Genomic DNA, 8978 nt, shown 5'->3' with positions numbered 1-8978 from the left:
CAATGCTTGATAAGAAATGTACTCATTATCTTGCCCATGTAATTGTAACCCCTCTGTACAGTATTTTCACAATTAAAAAAAAAAGAAAATGTTCTTGATTCTTAGCTACCTTTCCCTATGCATTACATGTTGAATAGTCCCTTTTTCCTCCAGTGCCACTGCTTACTTTTGGAATTTGTTCGATTTGTATCAGGTTCCTTAAAGACTAATTCTCTTTGATTACCTTCATCATAAAAAGTATTGTCTGACCTACAAACTTAAGCCTTCACTCTTTACTGTTTGAAATTACTCAGTGATGTGCCATTTCTGGATGTGATCTGGCTTTTCATAGGAACATTCGAGATACCCTAAGACATCAAGCACACTGGTCCTTGGCTGTCTTTCTAGCCCCTTCTCTAACTAGAACTTACCAGGCCTCATCATTCATCATGTTAAATTGGTAAATTCCAACTTCAGCCATCCTGGCCTCTCAGCAAAGTCCCTCCCCTGAGCCTCCTTAGATGGTATTAATTTCTTTTATGATAAAAGAAAAATTATGAACTGAAAACTTCTTTATCAAAGTTATGAATTCTATTAGCAGCATTCTCTATTTATCCTCCTCTGCACAGGTTCTGTTAATCCATTCAACAAATATTCATTCTTTCAACTTTTGCTGTTTTTATTCCAGGAATAGCTTAAATGCTATGAATACTTGAGTGAGCAAGATCAGTAAATCCTTACCCTAACAAAGTCAATCATTCCTAAGTGATTAAAATTACAAGCCGATATCCATATTCTAATAAGTTAAAACTTTGAAGACAGTAAATTGCTTAAAAAATAATCTGCCTGAAGGGATAGAAAGAAGGAAAGAGTGGCAAATTTTTACTCGATGACAGTGAAAGATTTCCTAGGAAGAAATGCTATTTCTTAGGAAGAAAATGTAAAAGCAACTTTTATTTAAGTGTTATGATGTAGGAGATAATTAAATTTCTTAATGCATTATTTTACTTCAAATGATATTTATGATATTACAGGCCTATTAGGCAGTCAGAGAGAAGAAAAAACAACATACGAGGTCATATATGTGTGTGTGTGTGTGTAACCCTCATTTGAGACCACATCTCTGTTTTCAGACTGTATATTCTAACTCAATAAACACTCATGGCATTAAGGGAGCTTAAATGTGCTTACATTTCTGTCTTCCTACTCCTGACAAAACACAGGGCCTGGCAGTCAGTTTTAAAATGTGGCTCTTCCATAGAGTTAGTGCATTTAAAGCGGTGGGGGGGAAGAGAGATGACCATGAAGGTCAGTCTGTAGCATGGCCGCTTTTCACAAATTCCTATACAAATTCTTCATTTACTCATTGTAACTTTACACAAACCTTTCAGTTGTGGATGATCTCATGAATCCTTTCTCCCTGTAAAATCTATTTACCAAGGTATAATTGACAAATAAAAGTAGAATGCATTTGCAGTAAATGACAAGGCATTTTGATCTATGCATACATTGTAAAATGATTTGGTAAAGTTCACACACTCATTTCTCACATTCCTGTCGTGTTGTGTTGGGAGAACATTTATGATCTATCACCTCAACAACTTTCAGCTGTACCCAATGTATTAGTATTAACTATAATTGCCTCACAGCATAAGAAAGTCCAGCATGATTATTATTCTGCCTGACTAGAGCTCTGTGCCTCTTGGCAACCTCTCTGCATCTTTCCACTCCCCTCCCTGGCCCTCACCATCACCACTGCATTCTCCATGAACCTTTGGGTTCCACTTTTCCAATTTTCCACTTAAATGCCATTTTACTCAACAAAATATCTTGCAGAATTACATCACAAATACCAGGATTTCATTTTTTAAGGTTAAATAGTATCCCATCTCTCTCTCTCTTTCTCTCTCTCTCTTTCTCTTCCCTCCTCCCTACCTACATCAAACAACTTTTTAAATCCATGCTTCCATCAATTAATACTTGATTTTATATGTTGGATACTGTGACTCATGCTGTAAAGAAAGACAAATACAAAAATCTTGAAATACTGATTTCAACCCCATCAGATATATACTAGAAGTTGGACTGCTGAATTAAAGGGCGGTTTTATGTAAAACTTTTTAAGGTGTCCCTTTGCTTTTTTCCACAAGAATTTTTTAATTTGCATTCCTGCATATAAGAAATTTCCTTTTGTATACTTTGTCTCCAACAGAAAAAACTTTTCAATAATTATTCTAATTGACATGGTTTTACATAGAATTATCTGTGATAGAGATATTAAATTACATATTTTATAAATATATATATGTAACAGTTTTTAAGATGTTGTTTTAAGCTGTCTTCTTTTCAGAGAAATATAGCTTGGCACCTTGGCCACATTTAGTGGGATTATCTGTTTACTTATTATTGAGCTACTTTGGATATTATATATTTTTTTCAATCATACTGTTTCCTTGTTTCGTTTTTTTTAACTTACCAAATATATATATTTTTTAACTTGTGATTCAGTTCTGGTCTCACATTTGCTACTTAAGCAATGTGTCTAGTCCTTTTGCTTTTAGTTTGTATTTCAGATATGATCTCCAAAAATGTTGCTTCACTAGCCAGGAGCCATGGTCTTCCTGTCTCTACCTCTCAAGTAACTGGGATCTAATGTGTGGGATACTATAACTGGCTAAATATGTTCTTGTTCAAGGTTTCTTTGCATTTGCTACTACCTGTGCCCCATCTACAAGCATGTTTTATTTCTTCACTTAATTCTGATCTTTATCCCAAACTATATTTTAGGAAGATTTTATCAGTAGCATCATGGATAAGAGTATACCCTTTTCTCTGTCCTTTATCCTGCTTTAGTTTTCCTTAGAGATATTTTGCAAGCCACCATCACAAGGAAACACTACATCAAATCTACCTGAAAGGTTAGACTGAAAGAAAAAGGCAGAGAGTATAAATTTAGCAATGATATAAAAGGTTAGAGCCATAAAATGTCCAATGTTGCTTTAAAAGGATTTTGGTATGTTTCACATGCAAAAAAGGAGGGAATTTATATTTTTCACATTTAAACGCAGTATCTATAAAACTGGTTTTACACTAAGCCACACAACAAAATTTGTTTCAACAAATTTCACACAATAATCTATAGATTGCATTTTAAATCCATAAATATGATTACATCCATAAATATGACTACAAAATAAAAGTAAGAATACAATGCATATAATTTTTTTAAAAATAGAAAATCATTTGAAGACACTTGGGGGTTAAAAAACCAAAACTGATGTAACTTGTCTTAGGATATATCCTTAAAATGGCATGCAGTGGTTACTCAGGACAAAAGCCTGGAAAACATCCTGGATTCTTTTCTTTTTCTCATAAAGTTGTGTTTTTTTACAGTTCATGTGTGATTCCTAATGAATATTCACCAAAACCTCTTCAAGCTTTGCCCATTTCTCCCCATCTTCCCTGCTAACCCCAAATGCAACTGTCAGTTAATATGACCTGAATGGCCCCAGATTTTCTATTCAGTCTGTTTCCTTTATTTCCTCCTGAAAATTAATTATGTTCCCTAAATATTTTTTATCTTGATATTATAAACCCTAGTGCCTCTCTGTGATATTATTTAGAAATATCTGAAAGGAAGAACATAGAGACTCCATTTTCAATTACTTGCAACACTATCCTTATTCAACTTTCAAAGCTAGTTCTGTTACGTAGAAGGAACTTGAGTGCATTATTTGCTTTATGGGTCAAAACAAACAAACAAACAAAACACCCTTTCTTTCTAAAGTCCTTTAACTGGTATAGCCTTTATCTTCAAGGGAGCCATCTTTGCAGTCATCTGATATTCCATTCTCCTCCAGTTTCAACTCAAGGTTGTATGAGAAAATGAGGAGGAAGGCAGGCACCATTTGTTTGGCTGATTACTCTTGGCAAGAGTTAATTATTTAGGGTAGTTCTCTTCCTCCAGATAAACAGAGACTAAAAATTTGAGCACCCTATTGTTGTAATCTATCTCAGATGAACACTGAAGGAGTTCAAACCCTCGTAGTTATCTCTTAGATTTTTCAACTCACTGGTAAAACTAGGAAAGAAGAGAAAAGAAAAGAAACACAAAAAGAAAATTTATCTACATTTCTTTTTTTTTATTCCCTAACATTTTCCCCAGAAAACTTCTGCAATAAATGTTTCATTCCAACATCTTTAATGACCTTGAGTCCTGAGTATAATCCCCTTAATTCTAGGTTTATGACACAACTTTTATTGTTCTGAGAAAACAATGACCTTTATTTGCCTAAGATGCTACTACAACAATTATGGCTTCATGCCTTTCAGTACCTATAAAGAAGTTGTCAGATGTCTTAGCCTCAAAAAAGTCAAGACACTGCCCAAATTCTTTGCCAAGAGTTGCTTTAAGCAGGATATTTTATAGATGAAAATGACAGGAAATCAAATGTGTCATTTACTAAACATTTTGGTTATGGCTTAGATTTCATAAGTTAGACTAGTGCAGTGAGAGAAATCACATTTAACTGCTTTTTAAAGGTACATTCATGATTTTAGCAGGAAAGATCGGCATGGATGTAAATAAAAGCATCTACTTTTAGAAATTGATTCTAATTGGGATTATTTTTGTTATATGTTTTTAAAAGACCCCCCAGGGAAGGCTTCACAATGATTATGATCTTTAAAAGTACTTCTGATTTCTAATTTCGGATCATTTTTCTTAATGTCTCAGCTTTTGCTAGGGATAGAATTCTCTTAATTTTTAATAGTATTCTTGGCTATTTCTAGGCTTGTTATTTCCTTCCAAAAAACCCAGAATGAAACAGAAGAAAACAAAGTTTTTTAAAAAATACACTTTTACTCTGTTCCCTCTACTTATTCCATTTCACTATTTCAGTTAAGTCAAATGAAAAATAATACCTCAAAACAATCCAAAGTGCTAGAAAATAAATCCAGACCAATTGTAGTTTACCTTTATGCAACAGATAGGTTTTTAAATATGCTCAATTTCAAAAGGAAGTTCTGGGTTTGCCTTTATCTCTAACTTCTCTTTATTTTTCCCCAGACATAAGAAGTAAGGAATTAGATTTCTTTAAAACCTTGAAAAAACTATTAGTGATAAACGTCAATGTCATTTGTAACCATGAGAGATATAACAACACTCAATACCAGACAACTCTTTCATTTTTTGGACTTTACCTCCCCTAAACTGTATCCAATTTTCTTTTCAAAGATTAAATATCAGCCAGTCCTCTATCATGCTGCATTTTTTTACTTTATAAGTGAAATGCTTCCTTTGTTTTTCAAGTAAACCCATACAGCATTGCTGATCTGATACACATTCCAATAGCATGGGGTCAGGTCTTCACCTGGGAGTATGAGAATGTTTAGTTGAGTTAAAAGGACCTACTTGTACATTTTCCTTCTCAAATTGAGAGAGCAGTGTCTGATGGTTTTATTACTCATCTCATGTGTGAGCTTTAGCTCCAAGGACTAAACAGCATGATAATAAAATGGTAGTAAACACCAACAATATTGACAAATAATTCAATTTATACCAAGCAATCAAGACATTTTTTTTTCAGTCATGGGGCTTGAACTCTGGGCCTGGGCGCTGTCCTTCAGCTCTTCAGCTCAAGGCGAGTGCTCTACCACTTGAGCCACAGAGCCACTTCCGGTTTTCTGGTGGTTAATTGGAGATAAGAGTCTCACAGACTTTCCTGCCCAGGCTAGCTTTGAACCATGATCCTCAGATCTCAGTCTCTTGAGTAGGTAGGATTACAGGCATGAGCCACTGGAGCCTGGCCCTAGACACCTTTTTTACAATTAACTTGAAGTGGTTGCACACAATTATCTTTAAGTAGTTACCACTCAACAAAGTAAGATATAAATAGCATGCATATCAATTAATGTCATCCCTTTCATCTTTCAGTCTCAACCTCAATTTTCATAATTTTGTAGGATATACATTGAGTTTTATGACTGCGTTTCCCCTCCCCCTTTCCTCTCTTCATTCACATTCCCCTTCTCCTTGATCCCAGCTCCCCTTCTGAGTATGTACTTGTTGCTTATCTTGTTGGACTTTGAGTTGCCTTTCTAAGAAATCACATCATTTTATTTCTCCCCTGAAGTTACCCTAAATTAGTTAATACACTTATGTGCACTTGGATACAATCTAAACAGGTCTTTGTAATTATTAGCATTTGGACTCAAAACTCTCATATAATAACCTCTAGTAATCACACAAGTTCTAGCAGGCAGATGTATTCCTCATTTTACAAACTAGGATTTTGAAATTCAACAGAAATAAACCAGCCATCCATATTTCATAAGGGTGGTCATTTTCTCAGCTGGAATTTAAACCTCAATATGTCTCATGCAAAAATCTATGAACTATGTTATAAATCATAGCACTCACATTTTAGGGGGAAAAATGAAGAAAATGAAACCAGATTTCTTGGCTACATAAGCATTTTCTTACAGTGGAAAGAGAACTCAAAGAACAATAAAGAAACACAGAATATTGTCATGGTTTTGCCACTAAGTGTGTGACGATGATTATCTTTCTGAACTTGGATTTCTTTATGAGTTCTATGGGATCCAGGATTCTCGGCTCTTTAATTTAGACAAAGCCACTGAGAAAGCCATGGTTGCCTTGACTGTGTGTCTCGGTATTCTCTTTATTGAGCTCTGTAGATCAGTAAGAAAGGCAGACATAGATAAACTAGAGCAATTACAGAGAGCAGTGCTAGACCCCTGCCAAAATGGGCCTCTGGTTCATCTTGTGTCTTTGGTCCTTTACCATCTCTCTGTAGTTTACCTTTCACATTGTTCATTAACTTTTAATAAGCTTATGCTCCCTGAGCACTACTCAGATACATCAAGATGGACACCCTGGGAAGCAAATAGCATCACTACCCCTGTACATCCCTCCCACCTTACCCTTCCTGCCAGCCTCCCTAATTTTTTAAAGCAGAAACAGCAATGTAGACACAAAGCAGTTCCTCTCTATCATGTTGGTGGCCACTTCCAATGCCCTCAGAGTTCCCCTACAAGCTTGTAGCAAGCACACAATGCACTTTCCCTCTCTCTCCTGTGCATAGTTGATTTCATTATGGCCTGAGATGAGTCATGGTCTCCTCCAGGAATGTGAGAACTCCTTGGGAGACAAAGAATTGAAAGTGATCATCCTCACCAGGCACCCATGGCTCACACCTGTAATCCTAGAAGCTCAGGAGGCTGAGATCTACAGATCATGGTTCAAAGCCATTCTGGTAGGAAAGTCCCTGAGATTCTTTTTTTTAAAAATTTTTATTGTGAAAATACCATACAGAGGGGTTACAATTACATGGGCAAGGTAATGAGTAAATTTCTTGTCAAACATTCTTGCCTCCTCCTTAGTTTCCCCTTCCCATCCCTTCTCATCCCCCCACCAAGGTTCTAAAGTTCATTTTTCAACATAACAATGTGTACATCTCATTGTTGCAATGGCTCCACCTGTATCCCTATTTAAACAATTTGTTTTTGCCCTTCCCCTCCACAAATTATACCAACATCAAATACTATGAAACAGGGGTTATACGGTCAGGGAGGGACAAACAAAGCAACAAAGAAATCATCTTATAAATATGTTAGAAACAATCGCAAGAAAGAAAAAACATTTGAATACTTATCTTGGGGTTTATTTCACCTAACATCGACTTATTTGACCTTTTCTGCTTGTCTCAGACATGTAGTAGTTATTGCAAATAAGGGAAACCATGGGACCTATGTTTCTTTGAGCCTTACTTACTTCACTTAATATAATTTTTTTCAAGTCTTTCCATTTCCTAACAAATGGGGCAATGCCATTCTTTCTGATGGCAGCATAGAATTCCATTGTGTATATATACTACATTTTTTTTGATCCATTCATCTACTGAGGGGCATCTGGGTAGGTTCCATATCTTAGCTATGGTAAATAATGCTGCAATAAGCATAGTTGTGCTGGTAGCTTTAGTATGGTCTTGTTTGTAAACATTTGGGTAAATGCCCAAAAGTGGGATTGCTGGGTCATAGGGGAGCTCTATATGGAGTCTTTTGAGGAACCTCCATACTGCTTTCCAAAGTGGTTGAATAAGTTTACATTCCCACCAACAATGCAGTAAGGTTCCCTTCTGTCCACATCCCCTCCAGCATCTGTTGTCATTAGCGTTCTTGATTCTAGCCATTCTAATTGGGGTGAGGTGGTATCTCAATGTTGTTTTGATTTGCATTTCTTTTCTGGCTAGAGAGTTTGAGCATTTCTTCATGTGTCTATTGGCCATTCTTCTTTCCTCTTCAGAGAAGTTTCTCTTTAAGTCTTTAGCCCACTTATTTATTGGGCAGTTATTTCTTTGAGGATTTGTTGTTGGGTGATTTAATTTTTTAAGTTCCAGTTATATTTTAGATATGAGATGCTTGTATATTATATGGCTAATGAAGATCTTCTCCCGTCCATGGGCTTTCTATTGATCTTGCTAGCTATGTCCTTTGCCATGTAGAAGCTCTGCAATTTCATGCAATCCCATTTGTTCTTTGATTTGCTGTGTTTTTGGGTCTCTATTAAGAAAATTTCGGGGGCTGGGAAGGTGGCTCAGTTGTAGAGCACTTGCCTTGCATGCATGAGACCCTGGGTTTGATTCCTCAGCACCACATAAGAAAAAAAAGCCGGAAGTGGCACTGTGACTCAAGTGGTAGAGCACTAGCCTTGAGCTGTGCCCAGAGTTCAGGCCCCATGACCAGACCCCCTCAAAAAAAAAGAAAGAAAAAAAAGAAAATTTCAGCCTGTGCCAAGGAGACCTAGGGTCTCTAATTAGGTGCAAGAAAATGGGTAGTAGTGCTGTGACTCAGAGTGGTAGAACTCAGGAGTTCAAGCCCCATAACAGAAGGAAGAAAGGAAGGAAGGAAGGAAGGAAGGAAGAAAGGAAGGAAGGAAGGAAGGAAGGAAGGAAGGAAGGAAGGAAGGAAGGAAGGAA

This window comes from Dipodomys ordii, unplaced genomic scaffold, assembly GCF_000151885.1.
Source record: "Dipodomys ordii isolate 6190 unplaced genomic scaffold, Dord_2.0 Scaffold3, whole genome shotgun sequence".
Lineage (NCBI taxonomy): Eukaryota > Metazoa > Chordata > Mammalia > Rodentia > Heteromyidae > Dipodomys > Dipodomys ordii.
The sequence above is the reverse complement of the archived record's forward strand: the minus strand, read 5'-3'. Positions refer to the sequence as shown.